This window comes from Canis lupus, chromosome 6 (genome assembly GCF_003254725.2).
Source record: "Canis lupus dingo isolate Sandy chromosome 6, ASM325472v2, whole genome shotgun sequence".
Lineage (NCBI taxonomy): Eukaryota > Metazoa > Chordata > Mammalia > Carnivora > Canidae > Canis > Canis lupus.
Window position 1 is genome coordinate 29,817,845 of NC_064248.1, and position 26,900 is coordinate 29,844,744.

Genomic DNA, 26,900 nt, shown 5'->3' on the forward strand with positions numbered 1-26,900 from the left:
AAAAACACCAATTTGCTAATGCCAGGTCCCAATCGGCCCACTTGGGAAAATATAAAAAAAAAAATTTTTAAGCCAACAGCCCAAAGCTTTGTGGACTTTTGGTAAAACTAGAAATATTTGTATTTGTGCTGGAAAGGTACTGCAGATATGTTTTGTTGTGCATGGTATTTAAAAAGACAAGCTGAATTACTAGCAAACATATAGAGGCTGGAAGAGTTGATATTAAAATCTTCATTTCTGAGTTCTCTTGAGGAATCAGCTCTGGGGACACTGAGCTCACATTGCCATGTAGTGACAAACGGCAGGAGCTGACTAGCAGCCATCCCTTAAAGGGCCATGTGCTCACTTTGCTACAGTCCCTGCTTCTCATTGGATCACACCCAGCCCCTGTCCGTGTCTAGGTTCTTGACACTGTCTTCAGGTGCCTTTTCCCATGAAAAGGTCAAGGATGGAAGGCTTAGAGGTCCACGTGGAGACCCCAGGCCCTCCAATCCCCTAGATTTTCCTCAGCCTCCAGCACAGCAGCCAGAGTGGGACTTGGAAAAGTCCCACAAGTCTAATTGTGCCCGTTACCTCACTGCTCATTCCCTTCCCTCCTTCTAGTCATGGCTGAAATGTCACCTTCTCAGTGAAGCTGGCGCTGGCCAACCTACTTATTCAAAATCACAGATGCATCCCCTCTCCAGTATGCCCTGTCTCTCACCCCTGTTTTATTTTTCTCCACTTTCTAATATATTATAAAATTTATCTGTTTGGTTTGTTACCCATCTCCCCATCCTAGAATGTCCCATTACATTAGTGAAGAGGTGTGTGCGTGCTTTGTTTACCCACTGTCTCATCACCTATAACTTTTCTGTTGAGGGTCAGAAGGTAAATATTTCAAGATTTATGGGTCATAGGGTCTCTGTCAGAATTACTCACCACTGACAGCATGGCACCAAATCAGCCACAGATGCTACGTAAACAAATAAATGTGGATGTGTTCCAATAATGCTTTATTTACAAAAACAGGCAGCTCTTGATCTGCAGGTCGGTTTGCCAACCCCGGATCTAGGACAGTGCCTGCCAGACATTAAGTACTCAATAAAGATTGCTGAATAGATTCAGAGCTTTAATGTCAGTCCCTCACATGGATACAACACTTTCTTTGAACTGTTTGTTCCTTTACTCTTCACCACCACACCAATCTCGCAGATGAAGAAACCAGCATTCCGGGAGGCAAAGGGAGCTGTCCAAGGTCACAGAGTCTGGAGGGGCAGAGCCAGGCCTATCAGAGGCGGGGATCTGTCTGCCTCCAGAACCACCCAGCCTCTGTCTACAATGCCATCCTCTCAGCACTGTGCTCCATCCTTGAAGCAGCAACTGCTACATGCACCAGGTGAACCAGAATCCACAGCTGGTCCTTGAAGAAAATCTGGACGTTCAGCCCTGTGCATCCTCCAGAAACCAAACTCAAGTCGTTTGATTTAACTCCTCATGTCACTTTCTCCGAACCTCCTTCCATTCTTGCCATGCAGTGCAAGTGGCTCTGTGCTCCGCAAAAAGAAGAGGCCCCCTGTCATTTGCAGAGAACAGGACTCAGAAAATCAGAAGGCAAAGGAAAGAGCACATGGCCAGCAAGTGAGAGGGAACCAGGGGCTCCTTGGCTTAATGGAGCTGTAATGGGTCTACGGCCACGCAGAACAGCTAATCCTGAATTAGTTAAGGTATAGAACAGCAGTCATTAATTATAAGAGCTGGCATTTATGGATGCCAATTATGCAGCAGGGATTTCTTCAGTACTTTCTATACATTATATCTACATCTTGCAACAATGTGACAGCAAGTGTAGTTTTTACTCCATTTCTACAGATGAAGAAACCAAAGCTCAGAGAGGTTGTCATTTGCCCAAGATCACACAGCTCCTAAGAGTCACAGTCAGGATCTTAGCCTAGGTTTCTGTGACTCTTCAGCAACAACATTAGGAGCATATGTTCAGGTGTCATTGCACTGGGGACTTCCTCTCTCTGGGCCTCAGTTTCTTCTGTGAAATGGGGTAACAATAGTACCTAATCTGAAGGTTATTGAGAAGAATCTGCATGTAGAGCACTAAACATAGTGGCTCACACATAATAAGCATTCAGTTAATGACTCTGATTGTTAGCACTACAAGGTCTCAGGCCAGAACTAGTACTACTATCACTGCCAAAGCAAAGAAGCTCTGACCATGAGAATCACAAGGTTTCCACCATTAGGCAGGGGCAACCAGGTGAAGTAGGGTGCTTGTCTACCTTGATATTTTACTGCACCCACTTCAAAAACTCCTTTCCACCCCATCTCTAGTCACCCAGTGCTATTAAGCTGTATTCTGTATAGGAAATACCAAAGTCAAAGCCCCAGAAGACTCGATGACCAGACAATGCCACTACAATGCAAGACTGTCCACTATCTCATGGCCGATCCCATGAAGTACCTGTTTTCCGTTTGAGCTAGATGAGGTAAGAGCTCTGGGCTTCAATTTCTTCCAATATAACTCAAAAGAACAGAAGCAGATAGTTGCCAAGGGCTACCATAGGGCTCTACACAGGGATTCCCTCACTTATCCATTGTCTCAATTACTTACATGTTCATTCGCCAAATACTTAAGTGCTTTCTATGTCCTAAGCACTTACAGTACAAGACACACTCTCTGCCTTAATGGAGCTGACCATCTAGTGGGGAAGAAAGATAGTAAATGAGTAGACAAACCTATAAGTTCAAGGAGTGATACATACCTTGAATAAAAATAAAGCAGGATAAGAATATAGGGAAGAGAACAGAGGAGCTACTTTAATTTTTTTTCATTTATTTATGATAGTCACAGAGAGAGAGAGAGAGAGGCAGAGACACAGGCAGAGGGAGAAGCAGGCTCCATGCACGGGGAGCCCGACGTGGGATTCGATCCCGGGTCTCCAGGATCGCGCCCTGGGCCAAAGGCAGGCGCTAAACCGCTGCGCCACCCAGGGATCCCCAGAGGACCTACTTTAAAACAGGTGTCAGGAATGGACTCTTGGTGCAGGTGACATGAAGGGAGAGAGTCCTCTGTGAGAAGGTCTGAGGGAAGAGAGTTCTAGGTAGAAGGAAGAGCAGGTGCAAAAGCTTAAGGTAAGAACAAGCTTGGGGTCTTCATGAAAGATTAAAGGGTCAAAGAAGGCAGAAGTGAGCCAGGGAAATGGGGGTCTATGCCTGATAAGGGCTCAGGGAGTTAAGCTTCCGAGGTAACATTTGCCTTGATCCCCCCAAATTATGGTAAGACTCAAGCACCATGAACAGCCTTCAGGGTACCTACAGGGGATACCAAATGGGAGATTCCAAGTCTATCCAAACATTTTATCTGTCTGGAACAACCTTCCCCATCTTCTCAACATTTCTTAGGATTCAGCTTGGGCATCAGCCTTGTCCAGGGATCCTCCTCTGAGCCCCCCAACCGCAGTCAGGTTGGGTGCCTCCCTCTGTGTTCCCACAGAAGCCTGCATCTGTCACCTGTGGTCACAGTAGATAATTACTGCTTCTTCCATATGCCTCCCCCACTAATCTATAAGTTTCTTGAAAGCTGGGACCATACCTTATTTGTCTCTACATTTCTCACTGCATATGTCAGAGTACACAGTAGATGCTCAGTATATACTCAAACTAGCTTCCATTTATTGAACATCTACCATGAACTGGACCTATGCTTAGCACTTTCAGTACACCCTTTCATTTAATTCTCTCAACCACCCTGTGACACAGCTGATATTATTCTCATTATATAAATATGGAATCTGAGGCTCAGAGCAGTTAAGTAACTTGCTCAGAGTTACCCAGCTAATATCTCTGGAAATAGGGATTCAAGCTCAGGCGTCCCTGACTCCAGAGCTTTTACTCATGACCACCCGAACAGTGGCTCTCAATGTAAATTCTCTGGCCTCACCCAGGACCTTATGAATGGGAAACCATAGCTGTGCTCAGCAATCTGTGTTTTCATGAGCCTTCCATGGGATTCAGATGCATAGTCAAGTCTGAGAACCACTGCAGTCGTGTTTATTGTCTCACGGTATACACTCACTCACAATTTATTGAGAATTCACTATGCGCCAGATAGTATGTGGCATGCTGGGAATGCCGTGGCAAGAAAAGACCATCACCAGCTCCTGCCTGTATGGAGCTAATTGTTCGGTGTTTGTTGAAAGAATGTTATACTCTATCATACTTGGAAATCCAAGGCTAGGGCTCCGCAAAATAAAGACTGTCTGGAACACAATCTTTTTCCTTAACACATGGCAAATATTGTGCCAAAAGTCCATGTGAGCTAGAACAGTCCTAAGGAGGAATCTGGCAGTCCCCCAGCACTTTCCTTTTTTGGTTTCCCTTCTATGGCCCAATGAGGTAGCCACAGTCACATCTGAGAAGCTATACATTTGCCTCTTCTACCCATTGCTCCTTCCCCCATTAAATTAACTCTCTACAGAAGGTAGGGAGTCAACCAAATGCAGCAAAGCTGACCACTTCCTGGCATCCTTAGCTTAGCTTGAAAGCACAGAGACAAGTTGTATGTTGTGGGCTAATGGGCCTGGTTGTCCCCAAAGCAAAGATTGGAATGAAAAACCTTTCAAGGGACACCTGGGTGGCTCAGCAGTTGAGTGTCTGCCTTTGGCCCAGGCGGCATGATCCTGGAGTCCCAGGATCAAGTCCCATATCGGGCTCCCTGCATGGAGCCTGCTTCTCTCTCTACCTATGTCTCTGCCTCTGTGTGTGTCTCATGAATAAATAAATAAAATCTTTAAAAAATAATAAAGAAAAAAGAAAAACTTTTCAAGTAGATGCCTGCCAGTCTCCTAAGGAAAAGAAACATGTTCCAAATACAGGTGTGCCTGCAAGTATGGTCACAATGATTGCTCAGAGAATTCTGCTCTTCTCTCACAGTTATCTCTGAGGTCCAGGAAGTATCTGACAAATCACTGAACCCAGCAAGTTGGCTCTATCAAAACAGAGGAGGAAAACTGATCACATCTAGAGAAAGACAGAAAGGAGGAAAAGGAAGGAAAATGTGTTTACTGACTGTCTATTATGTGCCAGGCACTGTGCTAGCTGCTTTACACATATATTACCATTAATTTTCCTGACACTCTTATGCAGTTAAATTAATATCTCTTTTTTAGAAGAAGAAACCAGGACTCAGAAAGGTTAAGTGACTCTCCCAAGGACACACAGCTAGTATGCAGCCAAACTTCAATTCAATCCAGGCTGACCCTGACCACAAAGACAGGGTCTTATTGATTATATAAAATGTTATTCCCCATGACTCTCCAAACACAGTCTGCAAGCCCATTAAGAGACAGGTCCAGAAAAGTCCTTCACCAGAGAAAATATATTTCATCCTCAATTTCAAAAGTACGAATTTCACTTAATAGAGGAAGCAGCATGTGTAGTGTTGACACAAAGACAAAATGGAATTAAAGTTGTCTTTCGCTCCGACTTTGAGAAATATTCTGAGTGTTTTTCTATTTTAGGCACAGTTACAACCATAGCAGTCAAAGTGAATTAGTTTGGGGAATATATTTATTTTTTTTTCATTTTTGCCTAGTCATCTGTAAACAAGATCTATTAAAATAATTAAATGCAAATTCGGTAATTTCTGCAACATTTAACTCAAAAATAGCAGATTTTAAAAGAATGAGTATATTTAGCACAAAATTGGCTCTTAGCTTACTTTTTGTCTAATGGCCTATTTTAAAGTCATCTTCCAAGGATGGGAAGTTTAAAGTTTAGTTGCATGTTTTGTCAACTGTTTCATGCACTTCTGGGGGCGGGGGGAATGCATCTTCTACCCTCATCCCCAGTCAGAGGAGCATGTTTGGGGAATTTGTCACATTTTACCTTTTCTCCTTTCTTGTGACAATGACAATTTTTTCTTTCCCAGAATCCCTTCCGCCAACGTCCTGGCAAAGGACAAAGAGAGAATGGAAAAGTACCAAGGGGCAGGACCTGATAAGCCTTCTGGAGGAGAGGTTTGTGAATGGGCCTGCTCCTGGGGCATTCCTTTTTTGGGGTGTGGCCTGGAGCTGAGCAGACCCATGGGAGAGGCAAAGGAGAAAGGAAGCAGACAGAGGGAGGAGGGTGAGCCACACCCATTAAATCCTCTGTGCTTTCCTCTTCTGCCAGAGGAGCAAGCATCTGAGTCAGTGACAATTGCATCTGAACTGGTTTGCCCTCCCAACTATATATATCTCTGGCAGTCCTGTGTGGTGTGTAAGGAGAGGCCTGTCACAGTGGAGATGCAGAGGTTTCTGAAGGCTGCAGGGGGCAGGGCCAGGCCAAGGAAGAAAAATAGTGGAACTCCCCAGGAAATTCGCAACACACACTTGAGCTACCTGGGAAAAAAAATTCAGGGTTGAACTGGAGGAAGGACTACCCAAAGGGAAACACGATGTTCCCCAGTGGACTGGCTTTCCTGGGCTTTCTCAGATTCATAATCTGTAAGCTCCCCACCAACCCACACATGCACATGCCATACTTTGAACTGTAATAGTTAAGTCACTCTTTTCAATCTGCAGCTGGGATCCATGATGGGTAATGCTCAGTGATCCCCTCACATGTGGACCCTTCCAATCCCAAGTTTTGAATTGTATCCAGAAATAGTCATGAGGAACCACCTTTCTGCAACATTTAACATTATAAATGCTACAACCGGAGGAGAAGGCAAGATGGCAGAAGAGTAGGGGTCCTCATTTCATCTGGTCCCCCAAATTTAGCTAGATAAAACCATCCTGAATACTTATGAATTCAACTTGAGATGTATAAATTCTACAGCCAACCTGTCAATTTATGCATTACTCAGTTGATCTTGTCTAAAGCCCTGCAAGATGAGTCTTATCATTCCCACTTTACAGATGAACAGAGGCCCAGAGACAGAAAGCAATTGAACGAATATCACACAGCTAGTGACAGAGTTAGCCTTTTCTTAACCCCTTTGTTATGGACAGAAGCAGGATCAATATCAGAAGTTCCTTCTGTCTAAGTTACCTTTTCACTTGAGGCTGAAGTCAAGTTTTGGGCCAAGACCCAGAAAAAGAGGGCTCCAGCCCTCCACATTCCCCATCCCCTCCAATTCTGCTATTGCCTGCCAGATGCAGGAAACCTGAAAGTGGCATCTCCTTACAACTCAGAATTTCTACAATGGCTTTGGTGTCAAAAAGAACTAGATTCGTATTCCCATCTGTAGTATTCCTAAGTATTCATAATCTCTTCAAGCCTGGTTCTTAGAATGAAAATCAGCCTCTTTTCAACTTCCATGCATTGGTCATTATCTTCCCCTCAGAGGACAAGCACCCTACTCTCTGCCTAGGCACATTCTTTTTCTCAACCCTGAAATACAAAATGTGCTAAACTCCATTTTATTCCCATTTTCACTGGCACCACTTTATCCCAGGACACAACAAGTATCCCTTACCTATGTTACTGAAGACCCTCTGAATCTACTCTTGACTTCTTCCAATCTATCAATACCATTTTTCTGCTCTGTAGGTAATTTCCTCCAGTCTATCTTTCAATTCACTGCCTTTCTCTGAAGCTATGTCTAATCTGCTATTGAACTCTGAAAGCAAATTTTTAATTTCAATAAGGAAATTCTTGACTTTTTTTTCTTTCTTTCTTTTCCCTTCCTTCCTTCCTTCCTTCCTTCCTTCCTTCCTTCCTTCTTTATTTGAGAGAGACACAAAGAGTGAGAGAGAGATCATGAGTAGGGTGGAGGTGCAGAGGGAAAGGGATAAGTGGACTCCCCACTGAAAAGGGAGCCTGATGTGGGGCTCAATCCCAGGATCCTAAAATCATGACCTGAGCTGAAGGCAGAGGCTCAACTGATTGAGCCACTCAGGTTCCCCAGGGATTCCTGATTTCTGTACATTTTAGTTGACTTTAAAAAAAAAAAAACTTCCTAGGGGCACAGTTGGTTAAGCATCTAACTATGGATTTCAGCTCAAGTCATGATCTCAGGGTGGTAAACCAATGTGGAGCCTGCTTAAGATTCTCTCTCTCCCTCTCCCTCTCTCTCTATCCCTCCCCACCAAGCTCTCATGCTCTCTCTAAAAATAATTAATTAATTAATTAAAAATAATTCTAAAAATTTTAAATCTTCCTATCTCCTTTTAATAATATCTTTGTGCTTTCATTAGTGTCTTTCATCTTTCTTTTATCTCTTTGGCCATTTTCCAAAAACTTATTTTATAGTCTTTTCCAGATCATTCTATGGTCTCAAGTTCTTGAGATGCTACTTCTACTTATTATGCCTGTTAACTATCCTTTATATAAGATGCTAAAAAAAATCACAATTTTTAAATTGTGAACTCATCTTCAACAGAGGTTCTTTATTCTCCAAAAGTCCTGTGGGCCAAGGAATGCAGAGGTTATCCTACAAAGAGATTTTGCTCTCTCAGGTGTTTCCTTGGCCCTATATTAGTTTATACTTTAATTCCCCATATTTGAATTTCTACCCCAGGTGGGTACATACACACATGACATGGATTCAGCCTTTTGCTTTCTCACTAGAGATCTTTTCCCAACCTTGAACCCTGAGCAGGCAATAACCTTCCTTGGACATGTGGACAGAGTTTCTCTAGCCCTTTACTAAAGGAGGAAGAATTGTAGCCTTATGTGGGGGGTACCAGTTAAAAACATGTAAATTGATTAATAATATATTGTCAGAGGGCAGGAAGGGCACATTAGTAAAATAAAAGGGATTAAGAGTACACTTATTGTGATGAGCCCAGTAACATATCGTGTAACGTGTAGAATGGAGTCATTCCAGGGTGCCTGGATGGCTCACTCAGTTAGTTGTCTGCCTTATGCTCAGGTCATGATCTCAGGGTCCTGGGATCCTTCCCCATATCAGACTCTCTGCTCATGGGGAGGCTGCTTCTCCCTCTCTGCCCTTCCTGCTCATGTGGTGTCTCTCACACACGTGCACACACACTCTCTCTCTCAAATGAATAAATAAAATCTTTAAAAAAATAATTCCATTGTATACCTGAAACTAACATAACACTATATGTTAACTGTAGTTCAGTTAAACTAAAGAAATGGTATCTGTTCTGTGAGTGCTCATGTCTAGCTAAACAAATGATCAAAAGGCAACAGGAGAGATGCCTGGGTGGCTCAGTGGTTGAGCATTTGCCTTCAGCTCAGGGTGTGATCCCAGAGTCCCGGGATCGAGTCCCAAGTCAGGCTCTTCTCCCTTTGCCTATGTTTCTGCCTCTCTCTCTCTGTGTCTCTCATGAATAAATAAATAAAATCATTTCTTAAAAAAGGCAACAGTAAACGTAGAGCTATAGAATACATACCCAACTATCCTTTGAAGACATGTAGAAAAGACAAATCTAATATTGAGTTTAATTAGGAAGTGTCTGGCAAAAAAATAAGCATGCAGCAGAGACTCAATAGATGAATGTACCAAAAAGAGAAATATATATATGTATAAATTATCCCTAAATATATATAATATACATCCAATAATCTTGTATGTTTTGAAGTATGGAGAGAGCTATGCCAGTTGAATCTGCCATATTGCTAAGTATATTCCTCCCCCCATACCATAACTAACAGAATGGTATTTCTAAAACACACATCTTATCTGTTATCCTATACACACACATGAACACCCCCTCATCCCTCATACCCACTCCTGCTTACCTTCATTTAATGTCTTTCCCTCAATTAAAAGGCCAAATCTCTATCCTCATATTTCATCAAACTCATTCTCACTTTACGTTCAGCCACCCTGGCCTTCCCCAAACAAACAGGTCTCAGACAGACCATCCCACTTTGGGGATCATGCATAAGCTGTTCCCTCTGCCTATAATATCCTTCCATCCTCTCCCTCAACCCCCACCCCTAGTTAATTTCTCTCCATTCTTTAGATCTCAATTAGAACATGACTCCCACAGAGAAAGCTTCAAGGCCCCAAACTAGGTCAGGTCATTTGGTTATGTGTTCATGCAATACCCTGAACATCTTCATAGCACTTACCACAATTGTTATTTTAATCGCATAAAGAGTAGTTTAATCTTTGTCTTTCCCACTGGACTGTGACCTCCGGAAAGAGGAACCCATCTGGATTGTGCTCTGCTGACTTCCCACTGTCTAGCACAATAAAAATTTGCTACATAAATATGAGCACCCTGGCACCAGCCCTCCCTATCACCCTTGCTAACATGCACCTGAGCTCCCTGCATTTTCCCACAAGCCCCTTCTGAAGCAAGAACACTGTTGTCTGGGAGGCTTATTCACCACATGATCAAAATTTCCTTCTAAGCAGCAGGGGGTCATTGAGTTCATGGGAACTTATTTCCACAAAGCAACAGCCGCTTCCTTAGTTGTCTGTTTTCAAAAAGAAGCAGCAGAATGAGTCTTGCTGGGTTTGTTTGATGGATATGTTTATGCAGGTTTGGTCTTGGGTCTGCCCTACTCTGTGAATTTGGGTCACCTGGTCTTTTCTGGGCCTCGGTTTCCTTGTTTTTAAAACCAAGGGGCTGGCCCAGATAATCCACAAGAAACTGTTCTGCTTTTTTTTGAGAAAGCTGATAGCATGAATAACCTTATTGCAAAAGGCCAGAAGAATTTTGTAGCTTTGCTCCTCCTCTAATACTTACCACCAATGTGAGCTTGAGTAAGGTGTTGAGCTCCCTACTTGGGTTCCTGTATCTAAACCAGAGTTAATTACAAGCGCTAAGTCCCTCCTGATTTGCCACCAGATTGTATCCAGCTTGGTGTGATGGGTGCCATTGGTGCCCCGCCCAGATTCCCTTCACCAAGAGGGGCCCCACTCCCAGATGCTGTGAACAGTGATTGCTAATGATTCCCAGCCACCCTCTTCTATGGAAAACTGGCTCCAACTGAACAGGAGTTGCCTGATCAGAGAGGTTACATGCCCCTTGGGGCTACCCACATTCAACGACTGAGTAACACATGAGCAGAGAAGACCAGACCCTTTGCTTTAAAGGGGGACCAGCTCTGAGATACAAGTGATGCTGCAGAGCTTCCCATGCAGGCAGGCTGAAGACCAGCTGAGACCACTACACTCTCGCTGAGCTCCTTCCCGTGAACTATTTGCTTTTCTTGCCACCCTTCTCCAGAAAGTATCCCTCAATAAATCACCTGGGCAAGAATCCCCATCCCAGACTCTGCTTCTAGGGAAGCCACCTAAGACACAAACAGAAGTACTCTGACCTTGCATACATCATCTCATGTAATGCCTACAGTAATCCTCAGAATAACCCACTTGTAAGACCATCATATCAAAGCATGAGGCCAAAAGAGAGACTGAACGACTTATCCAAGGCTAAAATTTATCCAAATCTTAGCATGTCCCTGTTCCCTCACCAGACCATTGGAGTAGCAGCATGAGGCCCAGTGGAGGCAAGGAGAGATAGAGAAGGAGAAATGGCATCTACTTCTCAGGTTACTCCTTTGCCAGCCAACAGGTGCCCACCTCCTCCTCCCTGCAACAGGCTGTTTGCCCCTGAATCTCTCAATGCTGAGAAAACTCAGGTTCATTTGGCACATCGGTTCTGAATCAGGTACACACACGCTTGACAGGGTTGGTAGGGAGGTAAAGCTCTGGGCAAAACTGGTGGAGCAATCCACTACAAATGTTGGCCCAAACCTATTTCTGTGTCAAGAGGAGGTGAAGAAGGTGATGGGCTCTCTCAGTAAGGGAAAGTTTTCTCTAAAATGTACACCTCGAGAACCTCTGCACAAGATAACATTTCCATCTTTTCTTTATTCCCATTTTATTGAAGGAATGTCTTTTAAGAAAGAAACAGACTTCAGCCCCTTGCCCATCCATCCACACATACACAAATGACCACTGCAGAGAATAGTTTTGATCACCTTCTCAAGTGTCCATTCTCCTTTCTCCTTTTGATCTTACCCTGCTTCTCATTTGGGGAATTCACCTACCCTCCAATCTTGGCCACATGGTTTTGGCAGAGTGATCTTTCCCTCAGTTCCAAGGATTGCTCTTCATACCATCCTTCATTCAGGGAACAGCATGTGGCCTAATTTAGGCCAGTGAAAAAGAGAAGACCCAGGACTCCAGTAGGAGTTATTCTCTCTTCTCTGAATGGTGTGGGCTAAAGATGGAAAGTCTGCAGCTATTGTAGCCATTTGGGGACCAGGAGAAGAGAATCCAGAGTTCTTGATGACCTACAAAGAGGTGCTGCAAGGATGGGTCTATTATCATGGAAAGACAAAGTAAGAGGAAATCTGGTCTTTAAATGGTTAGATCAAGCCCCACCTGAACTGAGATCATCTCTTGATTTTCCTGTTGCTTTAGTCACTAAATTTAGTCACTAGGTTGCATTAATTTTTAAACCACAGTGATGTGTGTGTGTGTGTGGGGGGGTGTTGTTTTGGGTTTTTTGCATACAATGGAAAAAGTCTTCAAATCTGAGAGGTCTCCATTCTGCATGTTCTCAAGGGAGTTAAACACTTCTGTTTAATACCTCACTTGTGTTTCACTGAATTCACCCCTCCAGAATCCCCTTTCCTTTTTTATCTCCCCACCAGGATTTTCCATTGTTCTCACTGTTGTTGCCTTGACAATTACCTAATGAGCCGTCAGTGATTCCTAAGTGTGGCAAAACGTTGAAAAGATACTTAGTGCAGTCCCTGTTCCAACTCATAATTTTGATTCTGAACGTAGTTTATGGGCAGGAAACTGTTCCTGCCCCCCACCCCCACCCCACCATTTGCTAATTGATCCTATTGAGAGGTTGAAGCCATCTCATATGCTGAGTTGAGAAAAATTCTGAAATCAGATCCTGCTGGGAAGAAATGCTGTGATTATCTGGTGATATACATCATAGAGGTACGAATTAGGAGCAGGGGGCTGGGAGAAGGGGCACTAACTGACCACCTTGGATCCAAACCAACTCTTTAAGGCCTGCCACAATGTCTAACTCTCCTTGCAGCCTAAATAATTCATATTGCAATTTCAGTCCAGCTCTCCTTAGACTATTCACAGTGGCCACGAGGACTGGGTTGTCAGCCTCATCTGACCCTGTTACGTTTATGATAAAGAGTGCTCTAAAGTTGCCTTACCCATCTCTCCCTCTCCCCAGTGCTAAATGATCCTTTCCCACAGTTTTGGATCTAAATCTAGACAAGGCACTCCCTCTCCATGACTTGCAAAGCCCAGACTGCTAGCAGGCTCGACCTCTGGGGCTCACATTCCCTGTCCATTCTTGGATATACCAAAAGCTTCCTGAACTAAATCTAAGGAGACTAGGAATGGTTTAGAAAACTCCAGTCCTTCATCACGTTGCAACTCCCTTCTTTCACAGAACATCCATTTTATGTTTCCACTACATGGCCAAAGCTGGACATGAATCAGTCACTGCAGAGCACTAACCGGGATTCTGGTACATGACAACTAGAGAAAAGGAGGCTCCCCGCATCTGAATACACCATGTCCCTGACCTTGTCCCACCTGCTCTCTTCGGAAATTTCCTCAATGTCCACGGGCTTAGTGAGACTGTAAGTTGTCACGTCTTCCCTATCTCTGTCCTGCCAAGGGGCAGACATAAGATCCAAGCTAGACCAATTGGGTTCTTCCTGGAACTTCATCTCTCAACTGGAAGGAGACGAGGTTGAGATAAAGGCAGAGCTGACCACATGGTGGTCAAGACTGTCCAGTTGTCCTACCTTCCACAAACCTGGAGTTGCCCTGGCTCCTGGCTCCTTAGCCTTCCCTTTCCTCACCCATCCGATGTATTCTCATTTCACTTCAGCCAGCCAAGACTGAGTTCCACTGCTTGCATCGACAAACAGTAATGGGTAGTGTTAACACTCCAAGAAGGTGTTTCTCAGATTTTTTAAAACCTTAATGATATATTAAAAAAAAGAAAGCAAACATTTTCACACTTGTGCTGCTGGCAGTACAGAAGAGTTTGGGCCTAGAAATCAATGGCACAGATTTCTCCAGATGTAAACCAAATTGTGTCATGATAACACGATCTTTGTCAAGGAACCACAGTAACCTGAAATTACTTTTGTGATGTTGATCTAATGTCTCATTAAAATTAGGCAAGTCAAGGGGAATGTTGTCCAACTGACCCAACATGGTCAGGAGAAAATGGATTTTGGTGGGCCAGGGTACTGCTTACGGGGTGTCATGATTGACACAAACACAATCGTTACAGCACTTTTGCAAAAAAAAAAAAAAAGTATATTTTGCTAATTGCACAGTGCAAATCACTTAACAGTAGAATAGTTTTCACATTGTCATTCTTCAAGGCCTATCTTTTTCTCTGTGCTCCTTTAGTTCATCACCCCAGAATGCCGATCATCATCATAACGACAATATGCAGCAAAGCTTACAATGAGACACGGTGCTGAGTACCTGAATTCCTGGAACTCTTCCTCACCAGACCCCACGAGGCAGGATCTATCAGCAACCAAGTTTTCCAGATGAGAAAACGGAAGCTTATCGAGAAGTAATTCCTAGTGTGCAAAGCATTGTAAGGCACACAGCTGGGATCCAGACCCTATACCCTCAACAACCACATCATGGCATTTATTCAGTGTCTTCGACATGCCAGGCACTGCACTAGGCATTTACAGAGGTTCTGTGTCACATTGAATCCTCACCCCGATCATCAGATGTAGGTTTTATTATCTCCATTTTATAGAGGATGAAGCTGAGGCTCAGAGAGGTTAAGTAACTTGTACAATGTCACACAAGCCATCTGGCTCCTGCACTCTCCCAGCTCTTAACCACTCTGTTTATGCCTCCTGTAGAGAAGGTCAGACATGCCCTTCCCTTTGACCCCTTAATTAATTTCAAAAGTATTTTCAAATTTGAGCAGTCCCCAGCTCCAGCGTCTGGTATTGGGCCTCACATCCTTTAGAATTTCCATCACTGACTTGCTACAAGACTAGATGACTTGATGTATAATCTGTCAAACACTTAGAACAGTGTCTGACACACAGTAAATGCTACACACACATTTCCTATCTTACTTTCTCATCATTGTTACTATTTGAGAGAATCAAACAAGCACCTGTTTTCATTTCAACCACTTATGTGTTCATTACAACTATTATAGTTTTATTGAATAAAGCCAGTTCCGGGGGATTTTTATTGCTTAGGTTTCTATTCATCCTCCTTGGCTTCTTTTCACTTGTTTTTGCCACATTTTTATGATTGTGATGGAATTTCTTGTGTGTCCTTACAAGTAATCAAAACAGAGGGATATATATGTATCTGGCTTTTCTTTAATGTAAACTGGACTTCCGCCTCCCAATTAACCCAAATTAACTAAGACTGGCTGTAATTAGAAGTGGTAACAGTGGGGACGAGAGAGCTGTGATATCAAAGCACAAGTCTTTAGGGTCTCCTTCCCTTTAGGGTCTCCTTCCAAGTCTTTTTGTTTGGTGTCCACCTGAGGCTGGCATGCCTCACCCATTTCTCCCAGCCACTCCCACCTTCAAAAGATTTGTATTGAGCACCTACCTTTCGCCAAGCTAGGGAGGGCTACCATTTTTCCTTTGGGCAGAGGAAGTGTTAGTAGAGGCATTGGGAGGGTTTTCTCAACCCCTGCAGGTCTCAGAACTGCCCTGTACACATGAAAATGGGCCTCGGGGGGTCATTTTTATACTAAGCAAGTCCCACTTGCTTCCCAGCCATTCCTGATTGCACCAAAGATGATCACCTGATCCAAGCTGGGCCAATCAGATTCTCCCTGGAGAAAATTTGAAATTGGCAGCAAGAGACCTTCCTTGGTCCGGGCTTGCAGTTGAACTAAGGGGTCAAGTAAATGTGGGGGGTCCAGAATTCGATTTTGAGATGGTTATCTTTTGCCATGTGGATAAGGTAGACAAAGCTGGTCTACACAGGAGGGGGAAATTGAGAAAATGAGAGGAAGCAGAAAGAGAGGAGAAAGAGAGAGACAGAAGTCTAAGATCTGAAGCTGTTTCCGCAGAGAGAGGACAGACCACTCACCTTCTCCCTGGCCCTGGTGCCTGGCGAAGCTGGGCTGTCCTCCTGGCCCTGGAGTCTGTGAGATATCCCTGGGGCTTTCCAATAAAGGATCCTGTTTTGCTTTATCTAGCTTGAGTGGGTTTCTCCTTATTGCTTCAAAACCAGTTGTGGCCAAGGCAAACTGTCACTGACACCAAGAACTAATGCATGCTCCTCTGATTTTTCATTCATAGAAAAGACCCTAACAGTGGTTTCATCATTAATTCCACAAATATTTGCTGAGGACCTACTATGTGCTGGTGGCATGATGGGTGTATATGATTAGGAGTGTAGTACCAAACACACTAGAGACAGCTATGACTCTGTGGAGTTGATACTTCTTGGGAAAGAAGAGAGAGAAAGTAAGGAAACCAATTATTCCAACATGCTGTTGCTGATGCTACATGATGAATCTTCAAGACGCCCATCCAGCCTTCTGTGGGAGCAACAGGTGGGTCTTGGAGCTGCAGGGAGGCTGTGGGAAGAGAAGGGAGATGTGGAGAAAGGACTGAATGAGGGCCTGCAAACTGGACTTCAGCCTCGACTCAATTATTTATAAGCTGTTGACCTTGAAACTGGACAAACCTCTCTGTTGTTCCATACCTCTGAAACAGCAGAGGGGTGAGTATGTGTGTGTGCTGGGGGGGGGCGGGCGGAGTCAACTAGAAGGTAATGAGGTTAATGAATTGTATGATATGTAATTTATACCCTAATGCCTCACAGAGAGGTGCCTGGATTTGGAGTGTTTGCGGGGCCAAAGTAGCATCTTAGAAAGAACACAAAGATCTAAAGCTAGACCAGCGGTTCTTGGTGGGGATGATTTTAACTCCCAGGGGATAGTGGCAATGTCTGGAGACATTTTTGGTTGTCACACCTGGGGGGCAGGGCACTACTGGTATCTAATGGGTAGAAGCCAAGGATGTTGCCAAACAACGCACAGGGCAGCAGCCTCCCCCCAACACTGAATGGTCTGGCCCAAAATGTCAATAGCACTGAGGTTGAGAAATGCTATGTTAAGCAAATCCTGATTGTGCCTTACGAACTGTGTGACCTTTGGTAGTGTGATTTTTCCTCATACCTTATTTTGTCTTCTATAAGGTAGGAATCGATAATATCTTCAGCATTGAGCTTTTATGAGGGTCAAAAGATAATGCATACAAAGTGCCTTGCACAGACAAAACCATATATATATATATATATATATATATATATATATATATATATTTTTTTTTTTTTTTTTTTTTTTTTACTGAATGGGCTATTCTGCTCATCCATGGCTGCATGTTCAGCACCAGAAGGATCCTGTGGGGGAGTTCACACCCTTAACTGATGCTCCTTCCAGCCCAGCCTAGAGTTTTTTTATGGTTAGAGCCCTTCAGCCCATCTTCCTATCTCTTGCAAGCAGTGGGCACAGCAGAGCACATCGGATTCAAAAGGCCTTTCTAAAGGTTCAGGCCCTGAGGATGTGCTCAAGATCTGTTGGCTTTAGAATCTGAATGGCCAGATAAGTGTCTCTGCCATCCAGGCCCTCAGTCTCCAGAAGGGCCAACACCAGGTGCTGGAGATGAGAACACAGTGAATGATGGAAACTTCTCAAGTATGTAATTAGGAGGCATGTTGACTTCATTACACCATCTAGGCAGATGACCAGGAAATTTCGACACTCTTGCTCTGCTTTCTCAGTGGTCCTGCCCGCCTCCCATGTGGCTTAGGGAGTCAAGCCTCATGCCCAACTACGGGCTTTGCTAACCTCCCATCCAGGCCCTAATGCTCTGTGCAGTTAAGGCACAGGGCAGATATAGGGTCCTAAAGTGGTACGCGTGTCTCCACCATAAACCATGTTCACTTTCTTCCCTTGCCAAGTGCAGAGAAGCAAACATAACTAGCAAAAATAATCGTAACAGTGATAATGCTAAAAAGTCCTGCAAGTGTGGGGAGCTGGCTACTGGAGGTGAGAAGTCTAAAATTGAAGTGTCTGCAGGCTTGGCTCCTTCTAGAGGCCCTCAGGGAGGATCCATGCCATGCTTCTCTCGTAGGTTTTGGGGGTTGCCAGCAATCCTTGGCATTCCTTGGCTTGTAGATGCACCCCCCAATCTCTGCCTCTGTCTTTACATGGCTTTCACTGAACATCCTTTCCTCTTTTCTGCTCTTATCAGGACATTTGTCATTGGACTTAGGCCTCATCCTAATTCAAGTAGATCTAGTTTTAAAATCCTTAACATAATTACATCTGCAAAGACCCTTTCCCCAAATAAAGTCATGTTCACAGGTTCCAGGTGGACTGACTTTTGAGGGGCTACCTACCAGTCAACACAGATTGCTGACTGCTGGGTCCCATGTCCAGAACTTGCATGTCTAAAAATTCCCAGGAGATGCCGATGCTCCTGGACCAGGGACCACTGTTGGAGGACCATTGCCGTTGGCAAAAACTCCACACCCCCGTGATCTGATGTCCTGGTATTTAACTAGTGTCAGATGTATACACTGAACAAACTTTGACAGATGGCAGACTTTTGCCCCCATCTTTCATCCTTCACCACCTAATACGACCCTGCCCTGACTCCCCAGTGACCCCAATTAATCTTCAGGAAGCAGTCAAACCTCCTGTATAAAACAAAGGAGGTTGGGCATAGCCAGGCCTGACTTCGCATCTTACCAGCCGTTTGAGTTTGGAAGAATCATTTCACCTCCCTGAGCCTGCCTTCCCCCACTGTAAAATGGGAGAAGAATATTGATTGGCCTAGTCGCAGTTCTTGAAAGGCTTAAATGGGCCATATATGTAAATGTAGCCATTGCCAAGACTAAAACTCTCAGCAAGCCAGTAGTCCTAATAAGTGGCCCAGATACTGTTGTGTGATGGGCACATGGTGGCTGGAAGGACTCTGGCTCTAATTCCGCCACGTGACAGGGAGGGAGTATGTCCGGGCCCCTCCCTTCCTCTCCTGGTCCCTCAGAGCCCTAGATACTTCCTCTCTGGCCAATTTACTGGCCAGCTACATCTCCAGGTCCCAGGGTGGCAAGTAATCATTCGGTATTGCCCACCTCTGCTGTGCTTCCCGGGGATGTGCCTCATCAGCTTTAATCCAGCTGGCTGACCTGCACTGGGTCCCTGGTTTATTTCCAGCCACCACTTTGTAACATCACTGAACTGACTTTGACACTTTGAGGACACTGGGGTGATGGTCCAGGCCAGCTAACTGCCCACTAGTAGAGAGGTGGGTGCCAAGGACTTGAGGAGAGTCTGAGCTGGAATCAGGGACAAGGGATCACCTAATCTCCTGGGACTACAGAGAAGTGGGGCTCTCTCACTGGGATCCCCCAAATGGTAAGGCAGTAAGGAGGCCTTTTGCAATTCAGGAGGCATGATGGTGTCAGAAAGGCCTGGGTTCAAACCAAAATGCATCGCTTAGCTGGCTGTGTAAGCCCCAGAAAATCTGCAGCCTCGCAGAGCCTCAGGTACTTCATTGGTGACATGGAGATCATAAAGCAAACTGCCTCCCAGGCTGTTGGTAGGATCCATGAAATAATCCACATTTAAGTGTTTTTGCAGAGTGCCCTCCTAGCATAGAGAAAGCTCCTTGCCAGCTCATTCTTCTCTCTTCCATGGGAGAAGCCCAGGGCCAGAATCACAGGCTCACGAGACCCCCCACTGGATGGATTTAGGACTCGGGTCACTCTTTTTTCTTAATATACATAATGTAAAATGTACCATAGTGACTATTTTTTTAAGTGTCCACGTCTGTGGCATGAGGTACATTCGCACTGTTGGACAACCAGTACCACTGTCCACTTCCACAAAGCCTTGTCATTTCTGAGAGATGAGGATGCAGGGGTGACATGTTAGTTGGTGACACGTCAGTTCCTGAGTACTGCAGGTCCTCCACGAAGCAGTGGGCCAGTGACTCAAGAGAGAAAAGAGCCAGATCAAAGGATGGGGCTGGGGGAATGGGCAAAACGGGTCTTGAGAAGCCACCTCGTCCAGCCCCCAGTCTCTGTAAGCACCGATCCCACATCTTCCATCCCTTCCCTAGAGTTCCCAGGGAAGGTGGCTGTGCAGATGTCTTAAACACAGGACACGGCTGGGTTCACACCCTGGCTCTGCTTTATCAGCAGTGTAGACTTAGCCAAGAGATTTCTCTCTCAGCCTTCCCCTCTTCATCTGTAAAATGGGAAGAAAAATGATACCTACTACATTGGTTTGCTAATAAGCTAATAGAAAGAGCTCAGCACACAGTGACTGGTAAGTAGGTGTTAGCTATTGCTATGATGGTCCCTCCCAAAGCCTTCTGCCTGTGTGCCTTTTTGGAAATGTCTTAGTGTGACCTCATTCTGTAACTCTGAGTCCTCATTAGGACAGGAATTCCTTCCCTGGTGGAGGACCCTGCTCACCACAGCACACTCAGGTTCCTTTCATGTCCTGGTGAGTGTCCCTCCCCCAAAGGGGGTTGAGGATGAGAATCACCCCCAAAATCTGCCCGCCAACCCAGAGTCGAGCCCCGGCCTGGCCAATCACATGTGCTCACCCTGCAGTGGTTTCCTAGGTAACCACTACTCTGTGCCAACAAAGAGATGGGGTGCTGGGCGAGGGGGCGCTGAGGGAAGGCACAGAGAGGAACCCGGGGGTGCAGACTGACAGAGCCAGAGTCAGAGAGAGGGGGACAGAGGGCAGAGACAGTCACGGAGATGAAGTAACACAAGCAGCAATGGGGGGAAGAAATGCAGGAAGCTGGAAAGAAGGAAAAAAAGAAATTCCATCTCTTTTGCTGTGTTCGTACACATACACACACATGTGCACGCACACATACATGTGCATATGCACACATATACACACATGCCTGTATACACCCATGTAAACCACATGTACATGTGCATATGCACGTATACACACAAACACACACATATACAAAAATACACCCATTCACACACACCTAGAACCTTTTTCCATCTTAAGTCACAAGAAAGCTGGGTTTCCCAAACAGCCCAGCTGTGGTGTTCACTGGCATTCAGGAAGCCTGCCAAAGCTGAGCCTCCAAATTCAGATTATCGAGGGTGCTACCCTCCTGGACGGAAGGAGAGCGTGAAAACACAGGTCGACCTTTTCATCTAAAAGCAAGGCTATCCCCCAAACCAGCCCAATGGCACTGCAAGGTTTGGGACTTTGAGGGGACTATCCCCAGTGTCCCTCAGTGTCAAGCAAAGAGAGAAGGAGTGTATGAGTGTCTGTGTATGTGTCCACACACACTTTTAAGAACCTGGTTAATATTCAGGCCCACAAACCTGGGTGGCTCAGCGGTTTATCGCCGCCTTCAGCCCAGGTTGTGATCCTGGAGACCTGGGATCGAGTCCCACATCGGGCTCCCTGCATGGAGCCTGCTTCTCCCTCTGCCTGTGTCTCTGCCTCTGTGTGTGTGTGTGTGTGTGTGTGTGTGTGTGTGTGTGTCTCATGAACGGATAAATAAAATCTTTAAAAAATATATTCAGGCCCACAAAACAATAGCAAGTGGTGAAAATCATCACCACTTAGAAAGTACTTCTGTGTGCCAGGAACCACGGATCCATGCGTTGTCTCAGTTCAGCCACACAAAGTTGTTAGCTTCTGTTATGGATGGGAAAACTGAGGCACGGGATGGTCAAGCACACTGTCTAAGGGGCCTGATCTCAGAGCCCAGATGCTGAACCACTCAGCCCTCCCAGCATGTCAGCCCCATCCCAGCCAGCCTGGAACTTCCTGTGCGTTAGAGACTGGGTCCCCTTCATTAAATGTCAGTGTCTGGGGTGCCAGGAAGGGACACCTATAGTGAGATCTGAAGGTCAAGGAGGAATCAGTGGGAGTAGAAGGTAGGAGTGTAGAGTGAGCCAAGCAGGGTAAGAAACAACCTGAAGCCCTGTGACAAAGCCCAGTTTGTTGGGTGGCAGTGGGACTGGCAGGTGCAGGTGGAATTGGAAAGGTGGGTTAAGGTAGGACCTATGCTGGGATGCAAGTTTAGACTCGACCCTGAGGGAAGTGCCACACCACTGAAGATGTGCTCTTTAGGTGACAAGTCACATGATCGGATTTGCCTTTTAGGAAGAACACACCAGCTTCAGCCAAGAGAGCAGATTGAAGGAGATTAAGTCTGGCCAAAAAGACCGAGAATCTCACCTGCTTCTCCCCAGAGTGGCACAGATTGACAGATAAGGAAATCAATGCACAGACAGGAGAAGCCATTTGCCCAAAGTCTGTAAGGTCTCTAAAGTTACATGGGGCGCCTGGGTGGCTCAGTTAGTGAAGCGTCTGCCTTCGGTTCAGGTCATGATTCAGGGTCCTGGGATGGGCCCTGCATTGGGCTCCCTCCTCAATGGGGAGCCTGCTTCACCCTCTCCTCCCCACTTGTGCTCTCTCTCACTATCTCTCTCTCTCTCTCAAATAAATAAATAAATCTTTTAAAAAATAATTTAAAAATAAATAAAGTCATGGAGCCCAGAGTTGAGCTTGAGTTCATCCAACCCCAGAGCCCAGCACTTTAGCACCTACACAAGCCCCTGCCCATCAGGTGTTACTTAGAGACTCACCCATCCCTCGGCAGACAGGAATCTGGAAGAGATCCCACTGTGGCCCCTTCCCCCACATCAGGACAAGATTCCATTCCAGATTCTCAGCACTGAGAAAGAAAGTAAGCAGAAGCACTCAGTCTGTCTCTTCTAGGGGTTCAAAAACTTTAATTCTCCATATAGTGTCCTTGGAGACTGCACAGGCTCTAGTTATTTCTTTCTATTTGAATATCCATCCAAGATCCAAAGCATTTAAAGCTCTCAGGGGCCTTGATGGTGCTCCAGCTCAACATGGAACAGCTACTTTCCCAGATTCTATGCCCTCCTGCTTACAAACTAAAAGCAGACACTTAAAACAAGTCTTGCAGCATCTCTATGAGTGAGGTCCTTGGATTCCAGTATAATGATGCTACCTATTTGCAGAGGGACATCTCATAAATCTGGGGAACTGTGTCAAATTATCTGCTGAATGTAACTGACAACAGAGGCCCTGTTTTGATTCACTGGATTGGCAACTGATAAAAACCATGTATTTACTGCACACCTACTATGTTCCAGACAGGGGGCAAGGTGCTTTATATTCATGACATTTAATTCTCAAAACGTTCCTATGACTCAGGTATGATTAGTACTCGCATTTTACAGATGAAGAGTGTGAGGCTCATGGCAGTTAAGTGACTTGGCCACATTAACCAAATTATTAATTCAATGCATATCAATTTGGTGCCTACTGTGTACGAGGCACTCTTCAAGAATTAGAATTACCCCATTAAACAATAACAAAAAGGGGTGACTGGGTGTCTCGATCATCTGAGTGCCCAACTCTTGATTTCAGTTCAGATCATGATCTCAGAGTTGTGAGACTGCACCCTGTGTCAGGCTCAGTGCTCAGCATGGAGTCTGCTTAAGAATTCTCTTTTCCTTTCCCTCTGCCCAACCCCCACTTGCACGTTCTCTCTCTTTCAAAAACAAATAAACAATAACAAAAATGATGGTTCTCATAGAACTTCTAGAGAAAGGAGATAAAAATTAAGCAAATAAATATAAATAAGTTTGGTGGTGGTGGTACAAGCTATAAAGGAAAGAGGAAATATTTAAAGGGAATATTGTATTGGTCAGGATTCATTAGGGTGTGCTGCAGTAACAAACAACCCCTCAGTGCCAGTGGCTGGACCATCTCTCACTCACACTGCATATCAAAAGCAGGTTGGCAGAGGGATGTATTCACCACAGTCACTCAGGGACCCAAGCTAACGGAGGAGACTTCATATCACATATGTTTGATCTCAGTGTGCTGTCCATGGCAAGGGAAAAATGACACAGGAAATTTCCATACTGGCTATTACAGCTTCCACAAGAAGTGACACACACGTGTCATTTCTGCTCAGAAATCACTGGCCGAAGCAATCACATGGCCACTCCTAACTTAAAACGATGGACAAGCGGATGCTCCTACCTTGCTCCTGGAAGGAGGAGAAACAGTTACTGTGATTAGTCGGGACGGGGGAGCTGATTGGAGTAGAGAGATCACAGAAGGCCCTTTGCATCACAAACAGCAAAACGGGGATGTGAATACAACCTAGTTCGCAAACCTGCACCTGCTCACTCAGCCATCCCACCAGGATGACTTGTTGATGGACCCGCAAGACACAGCACAGGTACCTCAGAGAGGGATTTGCCAAGTGAACTGTGGCAGGGAGCGCACTGCCAATAGGGAGACAAAGATCTGCCAAGTCATCCTAATAAGCAAAGATTCTAGAAGCTCCAGACAAGACTCACTACTTCTACTTCCCTTGGAAAATTCAAAGGACTCCCATTTTGGTTCAGAAATGTTTATTTTCCATTCTCTCTTTCTTTCCACAGGAGAGCCACAGCACGTAAAACATGGATAACCCTTCCATGGCCACAGGATTGTTAAACTTGGCCCAGAACATAAGAGCACTAAAAAAAAGAGGGGATATCTCACCTAGAAATATGGATGAAAGGCCATCCGGATGCCTCATGCTATCACTTTTACATCAAGTGATTAAACAAGGGCATCCCTTTCATGGGAACAGAAGTACACTCAGTTGGCTGAGCTGTGGACATGGTTTTGCACCATGAATTCCACCCTCTTCTCTCTAAAAGGGTCATTGGTTCATTGCTTACAGACATCCAGTCTGGACCTGCATGAGGAGCCTGTGTATAGACTGGGGCCCAGGTCACGTAGTGGTGAGAGGCTGGGTATCAGAGAGAGAGGAGAAAGGAGGAAAGAAGAAGGAAGAGAGAGAGACCAGCGTTAATGAGGTGTGTTCCCTATCAAGTATGTAAATAGAGGAGAGAAGCCCTCTCCCATGGTCCTGCTTGGTTTTCTCTACCCTGTTGGAAGTCATCTTGCTCATGACTGTGTTCTCTTGTGTCCTCCCTGCTGCCACAGTAGGAAGATTAGTTCCCTCAGCAGGGGCACCCACCCCTGTCACTTTACTGCTGCATCCCCAGCATCTACAGACATGCCTAGCACAGAGTAGGTTCTAAATAAATATCTGTGGACTGAATAAATGAAAAACCAGCATTGACACTACTCTTGGAGTCTCAGCTCCCAGCAGGAGTTGAGAGTCCAGAGTCACGATACAGGAAATAGGCAGAGAATGCAAGGGAATGGACCCAGGCACAGACCCAACTGCCTGCACCTCTTTGGCATATGTGCCCTTGATTAGAAGACCTCGCGGATCCCCCCTGGCACGCGGCAAGGTGTAAACAGAAATGCACGACAAAGATAACCTGCTTTCCTGGTGTGGAGGAAGGAGAGGACACTGAAGGACCCAGCACTCAGACAGTTGTTCTGCATAATTATCCCCATGATGCCCCACGGTAAATCACTGAGGGAGCAGAGACATGAGCTTTTATGGAACCCATTTTACAGATAGGGAAACTGAGGCACTATGAGGCAGGATCTCTTGGTTAGTAAGCAGTGGGTCTGAAATCAAACCCTGCCAAGTGTATCTGGCTCCTGAAACTGTGTTCCTCCATCAAGAGCCAGGACTAAGGTAAGGGAGTGAGCCACACTGTATTTGGGTGCAAAATATAAAAGAGGGCATCAAAAATAATCATTGAGACAAAGAATAATTTAATGCAATAGTTTTAAAAGTCAAAAATTAAATCAAAGAAATCCATAATGAAAAACTGTCAAACTTTAAAATAGAGACACAATCAGTAACTGCTGTGCCAACCCAGTGGGAGCCTGAGGCCAATGACCAGTAGTACCCTGCTCACCCTAGGCCAGGAAACTCCCCAGTATCCTAGTGTCAAGGGCTCTGGAGGGACGTCATAACTCATGCCCTGCAAATTATAAAATGCTCAGTACCCTTTGTAGCACTTTAGCAAATATTCAGTAAAACCTGCTGAGGCCCTCAAGACCCAAATAGGATCTGTATTTTATGGCTGTAGCAGCTGGGACACAGAGAGGTTAAGCAGCCTGCTCCAGGTCCCACAGCAAGATCGGTTGTACCCAGACACAGTCCTTATTCTACTCCATAGAACTTCCGGAGGCAAAATACACCATTGTTTTTGCGGGTAAGATTTATTTGAACACCATCTCTACCTTTCCGGTCTGCGTGGCATTGGTTGATCACTCCAGTCAGATTTAGCAAATGAAAATGAAGGATGCCCAGTTAAATCTGAACTTCAGAAAAACAAAGGACGATTTTTTTTTTTTAGGGTAAGTCCCATGCAATATTTGGGACTTTACTTACACTAAAAGTTATCTGAAATCTGAGTTTATCTGGGCATCCTGTATTTTATTTAGAAACCCTAGCCACAACAGAATTGGGATAACAAAAATAATCATATAATAAAAATAATCACCTAACTGGGCACTTGCCTGCCATCACTTCTCCCTCCCTCACTCAAACCCACCTCCACTGGCCTTCTCTCCCTTCCTCACACATCGAGCTGTTTCCACCCTGAAGGACCCTGCAAGGTCCTTCGGCCTGCTTGAAATGTTCTGACGGCTCAGAGCAGCCTCCCCATCACTGTCCTGTTTCTGTCCCTCTGCCTGTTTGCTTCTTTTATATCAGAAATCACAACTTGCATGGGTTTTATGACATGGATGGTTATATAGTTTGGGGCTCCCCCTCCACAATAGTCCACAATACACTGCAAGTTTCAGAAGGCAGCTGCTGTGCTTGGTAGGCCCTGTCTCCATGCCCAGCACCCAGTGCAGTGCCCAGCATGCAGAAAGCGCTCAACAAAGGTATCCAGTCAATATAACCACTGGCACCCCCAGTTCAGCCACACCCTGCCTGTCCTCAAGGCACCCTCCAAGGTGACCTCATACCCATATTCCCTTGAATCTAGACAATGCACAAAACTGCCA

At 45.1% G+C, this 26,900-nt stretch overlaps 1 protein-coding gene and 1 long non-coding RNA gene across 5 annotated transcripts in view; both read right to left on the reverse strand.

Moving 5' to 3' along the window:
- The window catches only part of SHISA9 (shisa family member 9), a 287,792-nt gene that overhangs the window by 129,589 nt on the left and 131,303 nt on the right, over positions 1-26,900 (reverse strand). The window lies entirely within an intron of this gene.
- The window catches only part of LOC112640357 (uncharacterized), a 65,682-nt gene that overhangs the window by 12,813 nt on the left and 25,969 nt on the right, over positions 1-26,900 (reverse strand). The window contains exon 5 of one of the 3 annotated variants that reach the window (XR_003124000.3): positions 15,998-16,490. The exons of the other annotated variants lie outside the window; for them this stretch is intronic. This is a non-coding gene — a long non-coding RNA (uncharacterized LOC112640357). The remainder of the gene's footprint in view (positions 1-15,997; positions 16,491-26,900) is intronic. 3 annotated transcript variants of the gene reach the window in all.